Source organism: Nycticebus coucang, chromosome 11 (genome assembly GCF_027406575.1).
Source record: "Nycticebus coucang isolate mNycCou1 chromosome 11, mNycCou1.pri, whole genome shotgun sequence".
Classification (NCBI taxonomy): Eukaryota; Metazoa; Chordata; class Mammalia; order Primates; family Lorisidae; genus Nycticebus; species Nycticebus coucang.
Genome location: NC_069790.1, coordinates 22,855,948 through 22,873,289, shown reverse-complemented (window position 1 = coordinate 22,873,289; position 17,342 = coordinate 22,855,948). Strand labels below are relative to the sequence as shown.

Below are 17,342 nucleotides of genomic sequence, written 5' to 3'. Positions count from 1 at the left end.
ACATTCATGTAGCTTTATTTTCTTTTTTTGTTCAGCAGTTTGCTCTCTGGAATTGCCTACTATGTAGAAACACTTGGCTGGGAATGTGCAGCATGGGTGAGGGTAGGGGCTACCCAATCTTTGTGGGGAGGGGGAAGGCAAATGTAGCAGTATGCCAATGTGTCTACATGTTCTTGGCATTTTGTGAGTGTGTCAGGTAGAATCAGGTTGGTCCCAACTCCGTGTGCTCTGTGAGTCTCATCTCACTAATGAATTACAGTTTGAAGTACGTTGTGCACAATGTGAGCTGTCAGGACCATCATGTTTTGTGAATTCTAAACACATGCCTGTCCATTGGCAGAGTTTGGTAACAGATTGCGAGCATGCCACAGGAACAAAACATGCCTTCTTGTCCTGATGTGGACTTTCTAAAGAAAGGTCTAAGGAGACAGGTTCAATTTGGGTTTTATTCTTTTTCCCTCTGGATGACACTGGAAGAAAACTAAAAGCACCTGAGGACCTGTCAAAGTCAATTATATTTATGCTTGGAAGCCAAGTTCACCATGGAGGGCCAATCAGGGATATCTGGACTCACCAGTGATGAGAATAGTTTGATCTTTGACTCATGAGTCTAGTTATTTTTCCACTGGAAGATGAAATCATATTTGATAGGTGGATACTTCAGTGAGGATGAAGTTAGTCTCTTTTCAACTTACAGATTATGAGACAATTTAATGCATCAGTATATATTTACTTCACAGTTCCAACTAAGAAAGGTAGCTGTGTCCTTTCCAAAGTGTCCATTTTGCCTTGAAGCAAGTTACATATTTTCCATGTGAATTGAGGACACTACTTCATTCAAAGTAACATTGGTACTGATTTGGAAGGGCATGGTGACAATGCTTCTTGCTTCCCTTTGCTGTATCAGAGAAGTGGGGCAACCAGCTTGTAGACCCATTTTCCCAAGGTGGCCCAGTCTATGTAAGGTTATATAGGTGTTGCCTTGATAGGCCTTCAGTGTCTCAGCTCCCAAAGCCTGTGTTCCAGGTAGTATTGTTGATTCTTAAGCAAAACAGTACACACGTAAGCCTGACACAGGTGCCACACAAGATTGGATGTGCAAGGCTTATACTAAGTCAGCTTATCTCAGGCCTGAGTGGGAATAAACAGAACATGATCCCCTGTGTAGCTCTGCAGGGGCACACCCCAGACATGTTCAGAGCAAAGAGCTACCCGGGGAGTATCTAGTAAAGATGCTTTTACTAGAAAGATCTTTAGATTTTTCTGCTTGAAATATTATAATAGGCATAGTTATAATTGACTCCCCCCTGCATTTCACATCCTTTTTGACCCATTAACCAACTCTACTGATTTATCAACAATGTATCTACAACTTTTTCCTCCATTTACTGACTATCCAATTGGATAGCTTCCCTGAGCTTGTCTGTCAAATGGGGTGGATAAGAGCTGTACTTGGGTGGTCATTAGACCCCAGTAAGACAGTGCATGGGAAGTACAAGGCCCCACACTCACAGTGTGTTAGACAGGGCTCATCCAGCCTTTCTCTCCTCTGCCCGTGTCATCTCAGCCGTTGACACAGCACAAGGTCTTCACTCCCTGGAGCCTGTGCTGTTGCCAAAGACCCCAAACCGGTGCCCTTTGCCAGAATCTGTCTTCTCCAAACCTCTCTGCCTGGTGATACTTCTCTCAGTTGCTGTTTTAAGCTCTTTGGTCCTTTATTTGGTTTATCGAGGGAGGTAGGTTTACAGAGTAAGAAAGTTTAGAAAACAGGCTATATTCACCATAGATAGCAAATGAGCCTTCATTGGCAGAGCAAATAGGCCTCTTTGGTCCTTTCATCAAAAATCTTAAATGGTCCACTTTGCTTGCAGGACAAATTCCAAACTCTTCAGCTTGGCGTACAAGATTTTCTCCAGTCTCTACCCCTCCTGCGTTTGCAAATGAACTCTTCAGTTTTCAAACCTCTGGTCCAGCCAGACTGACAGGCTTTGGAGGGTAATATGCTCTTTTGTGCCTCAAGCCATTTGTCTAGACTCTTCTTTTCTACCTCCCCAAATCCTACTAGATCCAGCTCAAATTTCATGACATTTGTGTCTTTCCTGTCCACTAATACACAGACACACTTTCTCTTTTTTTCTGAACTCGTGGGTAAATTGACCGTATCATTGATTTGGTTATTAGTCAAACCATTTAGCATCCTGTGTTGTCTTTCATTGGAATTTAGACCCTCTGTTGCTTTCTGCTTTCTTTGGCTTCTCTCCCATCTTTTCAAGAAGAAGGTGTAAATGCCACAGAGTTGGGGACCATATATTAAATAAATGTTTCACATCTCCTAGAATGGGATTCCTAGCCTTGGAGACTCCCAGTTGCTGATTTGATGTGGGACAGGTTAATTGTAATAAGAATGAATCTTTTCTTTATAGAATTCTTTGTTTTCAGTGTACCTAAACTGTGAGTATGGTACTCAATACACACCATCTTTATGTCAATTGGGAGATGCCAATTTGAATCAGCTTATCAACTGAACAGCTTTTGCAAATTAATTTGTCACTGTATCTTCTGGATATTAGAATGCTAATTCTCTCAGACTTTATAATTTCTGCCAGAACCTCAGAGCATAGCTCTGTTGACATTCTCTAGGGACTAAACTGAACCAAAGGCAACTGGCTGAGTCAGTCATTTGGAGTGTTATGTAATTTTGATTTAGATTTAGTTTTTTTTCCGGAAGTGAAATAGAAATATGACACCAACTCAGGCCCAGGTGTTATTCTCCTTTCTTCTATGTTCTGGTCTTTAAAACATGAATCTAGGGCAGCCCTTTATGTTTTAGGATTGTTTTTCCAATTGAATCATTTTTTATTTCATGTTATGTCAGCTCCTTATCAGACAGGCTGTGTGACATATGAGGTTTGGTGCTTAACATAAGAGACTGTTCGTTTTTGGTTTTATGGTATATGGAGGTTTGATGTAGTGGCTAAAAATGAAGGCTTATTGTCAAACTATTTGAGCTCAAATCCTGGCTTCACCATTATTGTGTGCTCTTAAAAACAGCTTAAATATCCTAGGTCTCAATCTCCTTATCTATAAAGTGCATATAACACTAATATCTATCTTGTATTTGTAATTGTTACATGAGGCAATATATTTAAAGTACTTAGTATAAACTATACAGTAAAGCAAACTTCCAATAAATGTTTGTATTTAAAAAAATGCTATTCATGGTGGGGTGAGGTGGCTCACACATGTAATCCTAGCCCTCTGGGAGGCCAAGGCAAGAAGATCCCTTGAGCTAAGGGCTTCAAGACCAGCCTGAGCAAGAACAAGATCCTGGCTATACTAAAAATAGAAAAAAATTAGCCAGGAATTGTGGCAGATGCCAGTAGTCCCAGCTACTCAGAAGGCTAAGGCAGGAGGATTGCTCAAATCCAGGAGTTTGAGGTTGCTGTGAGGTAGGCTGATGCCATGGCACTCTAACCTGGGCAACAGAGAGAGACTCTGTCTCAAAAAAACAAAACAAAACAAAAAACTATTCATGTTTACTTACTAGCCAATATTAGAGATATGGAATAACATCAACAAAACAAAACAAAATCCAGGTCAAATTATGACCTGTGTCTGCAAGATTTTGTAGGGATTTAAAAATACCATTGAGAAGTCTGTGCTGATTCCTTAAGTCTAGTTATCAACAGTGATATTTTCAGGTAAATGGAGACCTGTCCTCTTTCAGTATACTTATCTTCAGCAGATTGAGCTACATGGAGGTTGTGCACTTTGTTTTTTTCAGTGTTGTGAAATAAACCTGGCTTAGTAGAAATGGCCTTGCATAATGCGTGAGCTCAGATAAGCCGGGGAGGCATGTGGAACCAGCACAGGAAATGGTCAAGAATGGTTCATCGGATCATGAACTTAGCTCATTTCTAGAGCCACTGGCCCACTGACTGAGGTCTGGGAAGTTGCCGGTTTCCATGTTAATTTTCTTTCACTGTCTTATTGAGCAGAGTTTTTCAGAAGGCTGGAAAGCGTCGTGAAGTGTTGAGTGACACACAGCACTTGTGCTTGCAGCCGACTCCCTTACTCAAAGGTAGACACTCTCATGTTCTTAAATTTCCCTTTAGAGGATGTCTTTGTCCATTTTGTGTTGCTGGGTAATTTATTGAAACAAATAAAAGGTTTATTTGGCTTACAATTCTGATATCTGGAAAAGTTCCAGATTGGGTCTTTGGTGAACACCTCAGGCTGTTTCCACTTATGGCAGAAGGTGAAGGGGAGCCATGTGCACATCAAGTAGGAGAGAAGGGAAGAGATAAGGAGGAAGTGCTGGGCTCTCTTCACATCTAGTATCCACGGGAACTAATAGAGTGAGAACTCATTCACCTCCACCCTGGAGGGCATTAATCTATCCATGAGATTCCCACTCCATGACCCAAACACCTCCCACTAGGACCCCCTTCACCTTTGGGGACCAAATCTCAGTATGAGGTTTCGAAGGCACAGACATCCAAACTATAGCAGGATATCTCTGTAAACTTTAGCAGGAATCTTGATTATAAAAATGGAGAAAAGGAGATGGTTCTGCCTGTGTTGTTTATGTCTGTATTTTTTCTTACGTACTGACACAGGAAATAGGAAGCACGTGCCTTGTTCAGTGCTGCTTTTCACCTGATGCCAAACACCTGGGATGCAACAGGAAAAACGTAATGTGGCCCATGGATTTTTTAATGTTCCTAAACATTAGATACTTTGTTGAGTACTATATAGTTCTAATTTCCACCTCAGCATAGGCTTTAGGCTTATTTTAAATCTAAAATATTTTTTTTGCCAGAAGAGTAGGTAGTCAAGGGAAGAGTTGGAGTGTGATTTTTAAGATAGTCTCCAGAGAAATAGAACCAGTAGGATTTGTTGTATGTATGTGAATATAAATATGTATATGTATTTTTATACATATTATTTATTATAATTTAATATAATTATATATATTGTGTGTAAATATATATGTGTATATATATATATGATTTCTTATAAGGAATTTGTTTGCACAACTGTGAAATCTGACAGGTTTCAAGATCTGCAGGTTAGGCTGGCAAGCTGGACGGACACCTAGGGGAGCTGATGGTTCAGTTTCAGTCTGAGTCTGAAGGCCTGAGACCCAACAGAGATGAGGGCATAGTTCCAGTTCAGAGGCCAGCAGGTTCACAAAACCCAGAGGGTGTCAATGTTGCAGTTCAAGTCCAAGGCAGCAAAACACCAGTGCCTCAGTTGAAAGGCAGTCAGGCAGGTGGACATCTCTCTTACTCAGGGGAGGGACAACTTTTTTGTCTTCAGTTGATGGTATGGGGCCCACACACATTAGGGTGGGCAATCATCTTTACGCAGCCTACCAATTTAACATCTCACAATAATTAAGTAGAGTAAGATTTAATCCAATATCTGGGCATTCCATGGCCCAGTCAAGTTGATACATAAAATTAACCATTATGATTGAAGTATGGAATTGTACTTTAATTGTCTGGGTCATCCAACAGCTGTCCTATTAATTTATTGTTCTTTCTTAGGTTTCTTGAATGGCATAATAAATAAAATAGTAAAGGGACTATTAGCTCAGTAAACCGTTACTGAGCTCCCAGTGCATGTGGGTACTGATTAGGGTCTAAATGAACTAGTTACGATTTCTGCCTCAAGATTTAAACTTCCTCCATGCCAGATGCCTGCTGCCAGCCTAGCTTTAGAAATTCATTTTCTTTACTTTAATTGATCCTGAGCATGTCATCACTTAAAAGCTTTCTTTGAAAATGTGAATTTCTTAGGTTTGACCAATATTGAGTGGGCTAGTTCTTCTCCACTTGTTCTAGCTTCTTTTATGTCCTTGCAAAATTTTATTCCCCTTGAGAAGCAGGAGCTGCTTTTTATCCTTCTGTTTTATTATTATTATATAGAATCTTGCAGACAGTCACTATACAGTGAGAGGGAAAATGCCATCTAAGGAAAACCGTCAGCTGCCCTAGAAACCTTTCAAATGAAATCACGCTCCTGATGAGATGTTGAAGCAGCGACCTGAATTTGAACTGTGTGTCAAGGTTTCCACTGGCTCTTATGTGCAATGGGCTTTGCTGGCTGTGTAGCCAGTGGCTCTGTTGTAGTTTGCATTTTTAGCATCCTTGGTCTTCTCATGGGCAAAGAACATCTGGCTTTATAAGCACAAAGGACAAATTACCTCAAATTATGGATCCCAAGCCGGTGTGTTCTAACAACTTTCCTGCAGTCTGCTCCTTCCTCACCCTGCTTCCCCCACACACTCAGTGTGTCTCTTTGTTGGAGGTGAGGGTATGGGGCAGGAGGGAGAGAAGGAAAGTGGATACACAGGTTAGCATTTGTTTCCTGTTCTGTTTGATTAGTGTAGCATTGAGGGTTAGTGCCAGACTGCAGAGCCTCCAGAGGGTTGAGGAAAGGATATAGTGATGAGAACAACAGCTGGCGTGCTGGTCTGGAATCACAGAAGTAGTGTGTTTGTCACTTTCCTCATCACTGTTGTATGTGTTTTCAGACTTTATATACTGTGTGTTCCTGTGATATTTGGAAGAATCTGAACAACTGGATTTAGGGTGGAAAGGTTGAGTTTTGTTGTATGGGGATCTGGGATGAGCTACATCTGGGAAGGTTTTCCTATGGGAGACAAAGGTGCTGGCCTCAGCCCTCCAGACTATCCTTTCTAATCCAAATCAGATTGTCTTTCAATTTAAAAAACTTATAATTGGAGTGAGAAATTTCATCCAGATTGAATAATCAGGAAAATGTGTGAAAAATTAGATATGGAACAATGGACATTAATCTTAGGGTGGTGAGATTATCGTAGACCTCCAGGATTAAGGTACAGGAGAAACTTATACAGACTCAAGAATCTGCATGGAAAGGTAAAGATTGTCTTTGCCCTTAAAATGTTTCTAAGAGAAAAAGCCTTTTGGGTAGGCGGCGCCTGTTGCTCAAGGGAGTAGGGCACCAGCCCCATATGCCGGAGGTGGCAGGTTCAGACCCAGCCCCGGCCAAAAAACAAAACAAAACAAAAAAACAACAAAGCCTTTTGTGTTCAGTAGTTTTCTTTTAAGTCTAAAGGCGGAACCTGCTTTAAACTCAAGGTAGGGAGAGTAAATGCTGGGATTCCCATAAGAAAGAGTGATCCTTAAAATCGTTTTCAGTGGCACGGTCCTGTTAACAACTCATTGGAAAAATTATTGAGGAGAGGCAGGTTTTTATTATTTTTTCTTAAGCATTTATGGAATCTCCTGCTGTTTCATAGAATTTCAAAAGGGAATCAGAGACTTGGTAGAATAATTTTTCACTTCTAGATATTAGTAGAGGTTTTGTGCTGCTGGGCCATTCCTAAGGCTTTACCTATTTGTGGCCCTGCATCAACCTTTTTGGTTCAAATTTAATTTGTTCCCCAGTTACCTTTTCATGAATATGGTTTGTCTGCACAATCAATCAGATGGATGTTGCTGTTGATCCAATTGGGTTGTCAAGACTTCGTTGATTGGCCGAGGCCTGAATGTTACAGTCATTTGGAGACAGTTGGTGGTCTGTGGAAAATAAGTCTCATTTGGGGATAACAAGGAGGAATAAATCTGGATTCAAGACTTTGGTTTGGATCTCAGCTGGCACTGGAAGATGATAAATAATTCTTTGCTAATCCGTGTGAATCTCACAGGGTATGATCCTTTTCAACCCTCTGAAGAGAAGACAATTAAAAAAAAAAAATGGTCTGTGGGACTTGCTGTCAATTCTGAAATGAACCTCAAAGAAAAAATCTTGTGTTATCTAAATGGTTGTTAACTAACGTTCATGACTATTTTTTTATAGAATCTGTAGAATGTTTTGTATAAATTTTATATTTTAACTCTTGGGCGTTTGTAAGATATATAAAATTCTGTCTTTTAGCAAATTAAAATTTAAACTCAATATGCTTCAAAACTGTGTAACACATGTATTATGAATTCTATAGGAAAATTAAAGAACACAGACAATGAAGAAAGTAAAAATTACTTCATCCAGAGAGTTTTTTTATTTTGAGGCATACATGTACATGTATCACACATACACCTATTTTACAACTATCATGTCACATCATACATACTTTTATAACTTTTTTTAGTCTAACTACGTGTGTGTGTATATATATAAAACTTTTGTAACTTTTTTAGTCTAACTACGTGTGTGTGTGTGTGTATATATATAAAACAATATATTACATCCTTATACAACAGTAAATGTTTTTCTATGGTATTATTTTAAATGCCTATATGATATTTTATTTCTTTTTCTCTTTAGCTGTTAAATATCTAAGAGAGCTTATTATGTGACAAAGTTCTACCTTCTTTACAAATATTAACACATTTAATACAAGTATAGATAATTCATTTTATCATTATGCTAATGATGAGCATTTAAGATACTTTTATCCTGATTTTAAGTATCATTTCAATGAATATACTTTTGAGTTAAATAGTTGTAATAATCCTCATTTCTTTAGGATAAATTTTCAGAAGTGGAATTGCTAGGTCAAATGGCATGCAAGTTTTAGGGCCTTTGATACATACTATGTGCATGTGTGTCTATAAATTGCCACCAGAAAAGCAAATTGCCAATTTTACTTTTCCGTCAGCGATATGTGAGCAAGGCTAACTGCATGCCCCTTTACTAACACAGAGTAGTTTCATTAAAATAATCAAAATCTAAGAAACACAAAAGCAAAGAAAAAGAACTTTTTACCAAAATGACAGGTGAAAATTGACTTCTTGTTTTTAATCGCATGCATCTTTTTTATTGATTTCGGGGAGTTCTTTTTGTATTGACGATATTAACCTTTTATACTATGCTGCAGAGTTTTCTTTCTGTCATTATTATATACATGTGTTACTTTTTTGGGGAGTCAAATATATCTATTTTTTTCCTTGTGGTTTATGGGTTTTCCCTTTGCATTTATGCTTATATGGGGTTTACTTGCTCCTAGATTATATGAAAATATGCATAAATTTTCTTCAAGCACTTTTATAGTTTATTTTATTTTATTTTAAATCTTTAATCCATCTGGAATTTATTTTGGTCAGCATACAATTTTTTGAAACCATCTAGAATGCTTTCAGCACATAGGAACAAATGTTGTTCGTGCAGTTTTGTAGCAAGTTGAATAATGAAATATAAAACCTTGGGTTTAATAATGTTTTAAAAATTAACATGTGTTAATTTTTTTACCATATACCAGGTAGTATGCTATGAGCCTTGTGTGCATTATTTCTCGAACTTCCAATAATAAATGTGGTTTAAAGTGTCCTGTAGTTATCAAGGTGGAATCATGTTGACTACTGGGTGTCTTCCCAAAGTGGCCTGGAATGTAGCTTGGTGAGGGGCATGATACCTCAGCCACAATCCTGGTTCTATCTGTAGGTTTCTTGTTCTTCATGCCTACCCTGCCACTGGGTAGTCTGGGCAATTTCTCTGTCCCTTCTTTCTTTCTTGAAAGATTCTTCTTCCAGTGGTTTTAAATATGAATGAATGTGATACCATTTTCTTACTGAGAGAAGTTCCTATGAATGAATGTGTTACCATCTTCTTATTGAGAGAATTTATCCATTTATTTTTTATTTCAAAATATTAAGGGTTGCATGTGTTTTTGTTACACGGATATCTTGTACAAGCTTAAACCAAGGCTTTGGTGTGCCTGTCACAATAGTGGTCAGTTGTACCCAGTAGGTAAGTTTTTATTCCTTGCCCCTCATCTTTCTCCCTTCTTGATTTTCCATGTCTTTTACGTCACTTTGTGTTTGTACATATCCATTGTTTAGCTCCCACTTACTAGGGAGAACATACGATGTTTGGTTCTCTACTTTTTAGATACCTCACTTAGGATGATGGTCTCCAGTTCTATTTAAGCTGCTACAAATGACATTATTTCATTCCTTTTTATGGTTGAGAAGTACTCCATGGCATATATGTGTATATCACATTTTCTTTATCCACTAATGATTAATGAGCACTTAGGTTGATTCCGCATCTTTGCAATTGTGAATTATATTGCAATAAATATTTTGAGGACAGGTGTTTTTCTTTTACAATAACTTCTTTTCCTTTGGGTAGATACCCAGTAGTGGGTTTGCTGGGTTGAATGGTAGGTCTAGATTTATTTCTTTGAGAAATATCCATGCTGTTTTTTATGGACATTTGTACTAATTTGCAGTAATCCCACCAACATTTCTTTCTGTCTGTGTCCATCCCAGGATCCACTGTTTTTCAAATTTTTAATAATTACCTTTCTGATAGGGTTTAGGTGGTATCTCATTATAGTTCTTGTTTGCACTTACCTAATGACTAGTTATACTACGCAGTTTTTCATATGTCTGTTGGCCAAAATCTTCTTTTAAAACCTGTTCATGTTTTTTACCCACTTTTTGATGGGGTTGGTTTTTTTCTTGCAATACATTTGAGTTCTTTATGGATTCTGGATATCTGTTCATTTGGAGTTTATAGTTTGTAATTAATTTCTCTCATTCTGTAAGTAGTCTATTCGCTCTGTTAATTATTTCCTTTGCTGTGCATAAGCTTTTTGATTTGATCAAATCTCATTTATTTATTCTTATTGCTGTGTTTGCCTTTGGGGTCTTATTCATAAATTCTTGGCTTAGGCCATTGTCTACAAGAGTTTTTCCTATGTTTTCTATTAGAATTTTTATCGTTTTATTCATGCCTCATACTTAAGTCTTTTATCCATTTTGAATTAATTTTTATTTATGATAAGAGATAGGGGTCATATTTCATTCTTCTGCATGTGGCTATCCAATTTTCACAGTACCATTTATTAAATAGGGTTTTCTTTCTCCAGCGTATGTTGTTGTCTGCTTTGTCGAAGATCAGTTGGTTGGAGGTAGATAGTTTATTTTTGTTCTTTTATTCTATTCCATTAGTATATGTCTCTATGTTTATACCAGCACCATGCTGTTTTGGTTACTATAGCCCTTTAGTATAATTTGAAGTCAGGTAATGTGTTGCCTCCAGATTTGTTCTTTTATTGCTTTGTCTATTATTTTGTTTTCATCATCTGTATTCTCAATTCCCTTTCTGTCATTTCTAACATTTATTTATAGGTGGAGTCCTCTGTAGTAGCTACCTCACGGTCCCTTGGGGGGGTTGCTCTGGACTAGTTCTCCATGTTGCCAGGAGTTTTCTGCTGATTTTTCCTCATGAGTGATTTCTTTTATCTGTTTCCTTGCCCTAATTTTCCTTTCACTTCTGCTTGCTCTTTAAGTTGCCGTGCCTCTGGACTAGAGTTTCAATGAGTCCTTTTGGTACAGGACCAGAAGGATGAGAAGGTTGAAGAGCAAGAAAGGAAAAAAGAAAGAAAAAAGAAAAAAAAAAAGAAAGAAAGAAAGAAAAGAAAAAAGAGAAAGGAGAGGGGGTGGGTAAAAGGGAATATTGACAAAAAGAAGAGAGGCACAGAAAGAGGGAGACAGAGCAATATAGGTATACAGTAGGGTACTTTGACCCAACCTTAAAAAAATCCCAACCTCTGGGGGTGCCGGGTTTGGTGGTTCCCTTGATGTCAGCGGCTCTTTGCTAGCCTTTTTGGATACAGTTACCCCACCTCCACCAAGTACAGAGGAAAGACAAAAATGCTATAAATCAAACCAAAACAAGCAAACAGAAAACTTTACAGGATAAAATTGGGTGAGAAACCAAGTAATAGGGGTAGAAACACTCCAAAAAATGAAGTTCTAATTGTTGAAAAAGGCAACAATGGGAAATTATATTTAAACTAGAAGAATGAAGAAAGAAAAGAAAGAAAAAAAAAGAAAAGAAAAATCTATGGGGAAAATGTTAAAATTGAAAAACAAAATAACAACAACCAAAAAAAAAAAAAAATCCCAAAAAACAAAACCAAAAAGCAAAGCAGTATGTATATCTTGCTGAATTTTGTCTGGGCAACAGGTGATCTTCTGGGGTATGAGATGTTAATCACAATGTTGATACAACTGGAGGCCTCTGCTGATTTCTCAAACAAAGCAGGGTGGAGAGCCTAAATCTCTCCTCAGCCCTCTTAAAAGGCACTTTAAACTGCTAAACTTGGCTAAGCAGAAGCTTTCCCAGGAACGCACTTGTTGCTGGGATCACTCCTGAAGTGGCTATTTACTTACTCAGTGTGCCAAAACCGGTCTCACTCTGTGGTCCTGAGGGCCAAAGCTGTAAGGCGTCTCAGTCCCTGCCTTTAGGCTGCTCAGTCACTAGATTACTCGCTCCCTCCCGATCCTTGCTCTGTGAATCTGAGAATGGAACTTGCCAGGGCACTTCTCCCACAGTGGCTCTGCAGGGCCTACAGCGAATACTATTAGCTCTGTCTGGCTTAGGGGCGCAGTCTGAGGCCCTAGACAACACCTAATGTCCTCCGAACTCCTGCCCTCAAGCTCTCCCAAGGCAGTTCAACTGAGTGCCAAGTGCAAAAAAACCAAAACAGCTGACAGGTAAGGTCTTTCCAGTTTGCAATCTCACTACTGCTGTACTTACAGCTGCCGGTAGGATTAGACTAAAGGAACACATGCAACCACTTGACAGTTCTCCACTGCTTTTGTCCTCCTCATGGGGGTTGAAGGAGACTTCTGCTCTTCAACCAGAAGTCTCTCGCTAACTCCCTGTGTCCTCAAAGGGATGTTTACTGGCAGATCCCACCAGCCAGAGATGCCTGGAGTCTTCTCTCCCCAGACTCACCATGCCCAGTTGCAAGGAATCTGTTACTTGGCCGCCATCTTGCTCCAGAAACTCTCTTGTGCTAGCTTTCTATTTGGTTTGTTCTTTTTCTAATTCCTTGAGATGTGACATTAGGTTGTTAATTTGCCATCTTTCTTTTTAATGTAGGCATTTAAGGTCACAAATTTTCTCCATCAGACTGTTTTAGCTGTATCTTACAGATTTTTGAAAGCTTGTGTCTCCTTTGTCATTCAGTTCAAGGAATCTTTTGCTTTTCTTTTAAATTTCATCATTGATCCAAGGATCATTCAGCAATAGGTTTGAGTGTTTCTCTTGGAATTTATTTCTAGTGTTACTCCTGAAAGGGGAGTACTCAACTGGCAAAGATCTCACAGACCACCAAGGCTTGTACGAAAGGTTTTTATTGGCGAGGGAGGGATGCTGAAGAGCAGCACCAAGGAGGAGAGAAAAGGAGAGAGAGAGGGGAGAAAAGAGAGAGAGAGGAAAAGGAGAGGGGGAGAGACCGAGAGAGACAGGAAGAAAGAGGAGGAGAGAGGAGGGGAGATAGAGAGCACACTTGCGAGAGAGAGCTATATAGGTTTGGTTAGGGGAAGTCTTAGAATAGTGATGGGATGGTAGAATAGCCAAGAAGGAGTTACTGCTCTGCCAGAAGAGGTGTTAGGGGCAGGCCATAAGTTTGAAATTTTCAGCAGGTAGCTAATCTTGGTCTGTAGAAAGCAGGAGGGGCTTTTCTGGGAGAGGGGCTTTCTCTGGGGCAATTACCTAACAACTCCATTGTGATCTGAGAATACACACGATATAATTCTGATTTTTTTTTTTTTTTTGTATTTGCTGAGACTTTTGGCCTACGTTTTGGACAGTGTCCCACATGATGAAGAGAAGAATGTGTCTTTAGTACTTTGGGGGTAGAATGCTCTGTAAATGTCTATTAAGTCCATTTGTTCTAAAATCCTATTTAAGTCCAGTGTTTATTTCTGTTTTGATGATCTGTCCATTTCTGTCAGTGGAGTGTCGAAGTCCCCTATTAACATGCTGATATTTATTTCCTTGCTTAGATCTAGAAGAATTCATTTTATGAACATGGATACTACTATGTTAAGTGCATCTATATTTAAGATTTTTATGTCTTCTTGTTTAATTGCTCCTTTACCGTTATATAATGCCCATCTTTGTTGTTCTTAGTCATTATTAACTTAAGATCTATTTTGTTTGACATGAGAATGGCTACACCTGCTTGCTTTTGGTTTCCATTTGCCTGGAATTTTTTTTTTCTTCTATCCCATTACCTTGAGTCTACGTGCATCCTTGTGGTTTAGATATATTTATTACAGATAGAAAATACTTTGGTTGGTGCTCGCTTCGGCAGCACATATACTAAAATTGGAACGATACAGAGAAGATTAGCATGGCCCCTGCGCAAGGATGACACGCAAATTCGTGAAGCGTTCCATATTTAAAAGAAAATACTTTGGTTGTATTTTTCCATCCTTTTAGCCAGTCTGTGTCTCTTACATGGGCATTAACAGACCATTAACATTGAGTGTCATTACTGATATGTGGGAAGTTGTTTGGATGACACCTTCTTGTTTTGTTTCCTTTTTGTACTATTGTTTCATAAGAGGTATGAGCTTTAACCTTCAGGAGTTTTTACATTGATGGGTATCGATTATAATGATCCATGTATAATTCATTTTTGAGTGTTTCATTTAGGACAGGTCTAATAGTAACAAATTCTCTTAATGTCTCCTTGCCTAGAAAGATCTTTATTTCTCCATCACTTATGAAACTTACTTTTGCAAGATTCTTGGCTAAGTTGTCCTGTTTAAGAAGATTAAAAATGAGGCCCAGAGGGACGGAGGGAGGAGGTGGGGCCTTGGTGTGTGTCACACTTTATGGAGGCAAGACATGATTGCAAGAGGGACTTTGCCTAACAATTGCAATCAATGTAACCTGGCTTATTGTACTCTCAATGAATCCCCAACAATAACAAAAAAAATATTTGATTTTAGCCTGATGGTTTTTCCATTTTGGGTTAATTGTTGCTTTCATCTTGAAGTTTGTAGAATTTTTTTTTTATATTTTGACTTTGGCCAGGTTGATTGCTATGTGTCTTGCTGTAATATTCTCTGTGTTTGATGACTATCTTATACCTGGCTATCTGAGTCTTTGGTGCTAACAGGGAAGTACTTGATAATTCCCTTAAATAAAGTTTTCCGTGCTTTTTACTTTTTCTTCTTCTTTCTGTGTGATATCTATAATTTGTATATTGGCTTGTTTCACCTAGTCCCATGTTTCTTTGAACGATTATTCATTCTTCTTTTTTTTTTGGTACTGCCATCTTTGACTTACTAGGGTAATTCAAAAGCCTTGTTTTCAAGCTCTGAGATTCTTTTTCTTCTTGGTCTAGTCTGTTGTTGAAGCTTTGCTGTATTTTATAATTCCCTAAATTGCTCTTCCATTTTGTTAAGTTCTGTTACATCCTTTCTTATGTTGTCTATTTCGTTAGTGAGTTTTTCGTATTTTGTATTCATGTCCTGAGGTAATTTTTGTCTTCTTTGTGTTGGTTTTCAATTTTCTCCTCAGTTACATTCATCTTTTTTGCCATTGACATCCTGAATTCCATTTCTGAAAATTTGACAATTTCCTATTGGTCCATTGCTGTGAATCTGTTGCAATATTTTGGGGTGTCAAACTGGCTTGTTTTATGATGTCGTCAGAATTTTTTTCCTGATTTCACCTCATTTGAGACCTCTCCTCTCAGCTCAGGGCTGATAAGTTTGCAATGCAACTTTTTTCTTTTGCTGGAAACTCTCCTACTTAGGGTGAAGGAGGAGAGGTACCTGAAAATCACACTTCTGTGCCTAGTTCCAAGGACTGACCCAGCAGGAGCCAGGTGGATGCACTGATACTATAATACAGCTATTCTATGCATCATCCGTATCCCTTATGGTGCCAGTGTACACACTGGTACTGGGGAGTATTTGTTCAGATTGGTGTGTTGTCTCTAGGTCACTGTTGGAAGCTTGGGTATGGGGCCACATGAGTCCTCTTCCATGGAGGTGGGTGATGTGACATTGGTCAACCGGAGCAGGTCATGGGACCATGGCAGGTGCCTGGATGCATTGTGGGACCTTTTCCAGTGCCTGTTGGGTCACAGGACCTGGGCTAGTGCTGGGGTGATCCATGTGTCTAGTGGTGGGTTGGTCCCTAAGTTGATGTTGGAAGCTTGCGCAGGAGGTTGAATGACTCCCTTTCCACTGACGTGGGAATTATAGGAGATTTCTTTACTCCAGTCTCCCTCCGGTGGTGGCAGTGGCTGTTTGGCGAAGCTATCTAGGTGGTGGCCGCAGCTGTTAAACTGTGGGCCTTCACTCCACCCAGGTCAAGGTATAATGGTGGTATGCCACAGGGATTGGTTTGTGCTTAGTGGGTCCATGGTGGAGAGCTTGACTGCAGGCAGCACTGGAAGGGTACCTTAGAGTGTGGGCCCCCCCTACCAGTGTACAGGTCCAGAGGGCTTGTTTGGCTGATCAGCACTCAGGCTACAGGGACATGGCCTGCTGTCCAGTGCACAGGGCTAGGGATGTGCCCAATACATGGCATGTGGGTCTGCAGCAGTGTGAACCTGTTGGCACATTGGTGTGTGTGATCACAGCCTGCCTTTTGGTGTGTGAATCCATGGGGACAGGGCCTTACCACAGTGACTCACAGGGCATGGGGGTTTATTCCACTTGTTGGCACAAAGGGCCATGGGGGCTGAGCTGCAGGGTGGGCTGGGGCTTTCTCCTCACATAAGTCTCACTGAGGCTGCTACCATGTGATGTTTGAATTTTGTTCAAGTTCCCTGGTGGAGGGGTGCCTGGCTCCTGGTCATGGGCATGCAAGGGCATCTGCTCTCCCTGCTCCCTCCAAGGCCTGGTAAGGTGCAACAGTGGGGCAGTTGCAAGGAAGCCCATCCTGGTGCAATTCCAGTGCTCCACCCAGACTGGCATCAGTTGCAGTAGCCAGGGAATCAAGGCCAGCAGACCTTGCAGCTTTACCACAGTCTGAGCAGTTCCCCAATCAGCACAGAGGCCCAGAATGGTGGGGTCCCTCACAGCTTGAGTCACAGGGTCCGTAGGGGCCTGACAGCATTTATTGATAAAATTGGCACTTTTATTGCCTTTCTGCTTTTAATCTAGGGGGAGGGAGATGATTCCTGCATAATAAGCCTGGGTTTCCATTTTTAGGCAGCTGTCTTCATGTGGCCATGTATTTCATCCCTTTCCTCTTGTGATCTCTACCACAAGCATCAACATCTGCACATGTTTTTTTCCAGAATTTCTAGGATCTCACCTCCATCCCCCATGGGGCCCAATGCCCCAGGGATTTAACTCTCAGATTGCGTTGCTGCAAATCCAGCCAGCTTAGGGCCTACACTCTGCTTTTCACTTGCCATTTATGGACTCTCATCTTCTCTTTGTGTGTCTGGTCTTCAAATAAGATTTGACACATGAACTTTTAATTTATGGAGTCTTGCTCATATTAGCACAGAGGTTCATCTGTATTTTGTTTTAGTTTATTGATCATTAAGAACCTAATTTATAAATTCATTCAAA

At 39.7% G+C, this 17,342-nt stretch overlaps 1 protein-coding gene and 1 non-coding gene across 3 annotated transcripts in view; both read left to right on the top strand.

Moving 5' to 3' along the window:
• The window catches only part of BMPER (BMP binding endothelial regulator), a 280,186-nt gene that overhangs the window by 216,669 nt on the left and 46,175 nt on the right, over nt 1-17,342 (top strand). The gene's annotated exons all lie outside the window — the stretch shown is intronic.
• On the top strand, nt 14,095-14,201 carry LOC128560473 (U6 spliceosomal RNA). The gene has a single exon (XR_008372972.1). It is a non-coding gene; the product is annotated as a U6 spliceosomal RNA (small nuclear RNA).